We start from the raw sequence: 5,000 nt of genomic DNA, 5'->3' as shown, positions 1-5,000 counted from the left end.
GAGGAGGATAATGATAATGATAATAATGACGATAATAACGATAATGTAAATAATGATAATAGTCATAATGTTGATAATACTAATAGCAATAATGGTAACAATGATTGTAATATTAATAATAGTAGTCATAAAAGTACTAATAATAACCAAAATTAAAACAAAACTTTTGATAATAATAATAACAGAAATATCAATCATAATAATGATGATAATAAACCAACAACACTAATAACAATAACTTTAACGTTAATTATAATGTTAACGATACTACTGATAATTAGAATAATAATGATAATGAAAGTAATAATAAAATTACAATCATCATTATGATAAAACAGTAGTAATAATAATCACGATGACTAATGATATTAATGATAATGATGGTAATGATATTAATAATAATGTTGATGGCGATGATGGCGGTGAATGATAATGATAATATCAATAGTGATAAAAAATAAATAAATTATATCAAAATGGAAATATTGATAACGATAATGGTAATAATGATAATCACGATGGTAATGGTAGTGTTGGCAATAATAATAATAATAATAATAATATTGGTGATAATAATAATAGTAAGTATAATGATAATGATAAAAGATAATGACATTAATAATGATATTAGTATTGGTAATGAGATTAATAATGATATTGATGATGATGAAAATAATAGTAATTCATAACAGTAAAGATAATAAAAATTTGGGCTGACGTAAGATGTGGATTAGCCGATTGCCTAGGTTAGCGGCCTTCCTACTGTTGTTTTCAGGATAAAAGACAAAGGAAGGAAAACACACAACTCACTCTTCAAATATGAGTATCATTACTAATCAAATAATGAACAGAAACTGAGCCACTTAAGGTGTTGCTACCGGCAGGCTAGGTGTATACGGTCCGGCTCCAGCAGGTGGTCAATCAGCAACAAATCAGAACAAAACACACACATACAAAAAAGTAGTAAATTGTTATCTTAGATGTGATCCCAATTGGAGAGGTTATCGGATAAGAACGTTGCAAGTATGGCAGGAAATTTGTTTATTGAGTGACTGAATAGCAAATGCCATTGCATTAGAATTGGTGGTTGGTTAACAGATATTGACAATGAGGAAATAAGACGTAAAACAGAACATTTTAAGAATGAAGTTGCAGAAAGTCAGTAACTGTTTCCTTCTGTATAAAAGGACTAAAAGAAACAGTAGAGGAATGAAGGAGCAATTTCTTATAGACATAATGGCGATGAAGAATTCAAGAGCATGACAGTTGTATATGGCTTGGATGGATTGCAACGCACAAGTGTGGACCAGATGCAGGTTGAAATAAGTAGAAGGATTCTCCAAGGTGGCGACTTGCTCTTCCGCTGTTTCTTCTTACTTTTATATTGAGGGTTTTGACAAGTAGATATCCCTTAGGGTATTATAATGCAGTATATGGTAAGTAGAGTATTCACAAGGGAATAACCGAGGTTCGATGAAGTATCGTTTTATTCATGGATGATATAAAGCTTTATGGAGAAACATGAGAGAAGTTGGCTCAGTGTTTCAAACCGTCAGGATATTTACTCAAGATTTTGATACAGATTTTGGCATTGACAAGTGTCCGCTGGCAGAAATAAAATATGGGACAGTCAAAAATTAACAGCTATAGGATCCAGAACACTGAAATGAAGAAGAAACTTATAGTATTTTCACCGCATGAGGACGATGAAGAGATCAGGATTAAATGCTGGTAACATCATTAGCGCAATCAAGTTAATTTGCAGCATCAGTAATACGATTTGGGGCTGAAATAATATCCTGGACTTGGATCTGAGATTAATTGAAGGAAAACCCAGAAAGATGATCACTCTACCTAGAAACAGACATGGACAGATTGTACATGAAAAGAAAGGAAGGAGGAAGGTGACTAGTACATGGTGGAACTCTGTATTAGTTGAGAAAAAGAGTTTCTCAAAGTATGTAAGAAATTTGGGCAAGCAACGGACACACGAAATAGCGAATAAGGTGAGGATGTTGAATGAGGTGAGGATGTTCTGCGTGGGTGTATAGATCCCGAAGTGACAAAAGCAGGTAAGGGTCAGAGGAGGAGAGATGCCTTTGAGAAAAAAAAAATACAATCATTAGAGCAGAAAGGTGAAAATTCGTTATGGACTTTTTGAAAAGGGAAATGGAAGGTTATTGATGGTAGCCTATATATATATATATATATATATATATATATATATATATATATATATATATATATATATATATATGTGTGTGTGTGTGTGTGTGTGTGTGTGTGTGTGTGTGTGTGTATGTGTGTGTGTGTGTGTGTGTGTGTGTCTTGCGAATGAATTAGGGGAGAGCCAATATTGATAAAAGAAGATAGATATGTAGGATTTGTAGAGAGAGAAATGAGACGATCGGTCACATTATCACAGTGCAAGTGTTTGGCACAGAATGAATACAAAATATGGCACCATGATAAAGTGGCCGCTATTTTGCACTGGGAATTACACAAGAAACGTGTTTTTTTTTAATATGCATATAAATCATATGAGTGTATTTACCACTCAGAAGAAAGTATTCCCAAAACCAGTCAGCAAAGATCTTATAGGACGTCCCAATTCAGACTGTTAACAGGCTAGAACACAACAAACCAGATATTGAAAAAGAAACAAAGCTATACTTTGTTCCTGATGTAGCATGCCCATGTGACACGAGAATGGTAACTTAGAGAGAGAGAAGATAAATAATTATAACGAATTGAAATGTGGAATCCTCAGATTATGCAAAAGCCAGGCACAGGAGTTAATGATAGTATTTGCAGAAATAGGAGCGCTTGGATGTTATACAGACCAACTGAAATAGTATATTGACATGCTAGAATGTTAAGCTGACATCGAATCTTAAAAAAAAAAAATAATAATAATGATAATAATAATAATAATTACTATATACTGGTAGATTTATCAAAAAGGTAATAGATTCCCCTCTTGTTTGAACGAAGTCAGTCAATTTTCGGGAGTCACTCGGAGCGACCCTATAAAACTGTGTGAGACTCGTGGAATATTAATAATGAACATAAAAAGGATGAGGATAATGATAAAAACAACAATAATTAGGATAGTAATAATATCAATAATAATATAATAGTAATAACAGCAGCAATAATAATGATGATATTAATGATAATAGTAATAATAATAACAATCATCATCATCATAATGTAGTTGAAGTAAAAGTAAAACCAACAGTAAAAGTAAAAGTAACTGTAATAATAATGCTAATAGCAGCAGCAACAGTAGTTGTTATTATTATAGTAACAGTAGTATTACCAGTAGCATAGAATTACAATGATACTCACCAAAACAAGGATCATTTTGATAATAGTGAAAGTGCTATATGACCTTTGATGTCTAGCACATTTATTTTCTTGTCATTATTACTTACTTGATAAGAGTGAGTGACATATATAATGACCTTTTCTTTCATCAAAACAATGATCATTTTGGTAATAGTAACTGCTATATGACCTTTGACATCTACCACATTTATTTTCTCGTCATTATTCCTTACTTGATAAGAATGAGTTGCATATATAATGGCCTTTTCTTTCACCAAAACAATGATCATTTTGGTAATAGTAACAGTTCTACATGACCTTTGATATCTACCACATTTATTTTCTCGTTATTATTACTTAATTGATAACAGTACATTTATTTTCTTGTCATTATTACTTACTTACTTGATAACAGTGAGTTACATATATAATGATAATAAATTTATTTTCTTCCCACCTCCCTTGACGTCCAGGAGGCTGACATAGCGCTGGGCACGTGTAGCATCACCTACGACCGGCTGCAAGTGGTGGATTTCACACAGTTCTTCCACGTTATCAGTTCCACCCTCTTCTCTGCCTTCCCCGCCCTGGCCTCCAGTCCCTTCATGATTTTCAACGTCTTATCTGTTGAGGTTTGTTCGGGAATGATAAGGATAAAGGTGACGTAAACTATAGCAGTGAGTGATGGAGGTGACTATATGTCTATCTCTAGCCTTGTCCCTGTTCTATCTCTTACTTTTTCTTTTCCTTTCTCTTTCTCTCTCTTTTTTTCTTTCTCCTTCTCTCTCTTCTCTTTATTTTCTTTATGTTTTATATATGGGTATGTAAATGACAGCGATAATGGTGATTGGAATGATGAGAGTAAAAGCAAAATCATAATTTCTCTTTCTCCTTATCTTTCTTCTCTTACTCTTTTCTCTTTATTTTCTCGACGCTTTATATATGTATATATAAATGACATCGCTAATGGTGACAGGAATGATGAGAGTAAAAACAAAATCATAAAGTTGAAGGTCGGTTTGTTTTGAAATGCTTTTAAGTTCTGAATTCTAAGCATAAAACTTTCAGATTCTGGAGAGCAATAACAGCCATCTTCTTGCAGAGTTGGGCGTGTGTGGGCGCCTTCGTTTCCCTTGCTGTGGGAGCATTGTGGGCGGTCATCAGGTTGCTCTCACGCCCCTCTGGATATACCCCTTGGTCGCTCACGATGTCTTTTGTTCTGATATGCAAGGCCTTGCTTCTCCAAGGTTAGGAAAATATGAATGATTTTAGACAGACAAGTGACTATATCATTTTTGTTTTTATCTGTTATTGTGTCTATCTGTCTAACTAAATTATATATATATATATATATATATATATATATATATATATATATATATATATATATATATGTGTGTATGTGTGTGTGTGTGTGTGTGTGTGTGTGTGTGTGTGTGTGTGTGTGTGTGTGTATGTATGTATGTATGTATGTATGTATGTATGTATGTGTGTGTGTGTGTGTGTGTGTGTGTGTGTATACACACACAGATATATGATGATATATTTTCGTATATATGCATATATGTGAATATATACATATATATATCAAAATCAACACCATTAGAATCATCATCAATAGCAGCAGCAGTAGCAGCTTCATCGTCATCCTCCTCATCATTTTCACATTA

Source organism: Penaeus vannamei, chromosome 10, assembly GCF_042767895.1.
Source record: "Penaeus vannamei isolate JL-2024 chromosome 10, ASM4276789v1, whole genome shotgun sequence".
Classification (NCBI taxonomy): Eukaryota; Metazoa; Arthropoda; class Malacostraca; order Decapoda; family Penaeidae; genus Penaeus; species Penaeus vannamei.
This window is presented reverse-complemented; position numbering follows the sequence as displayed.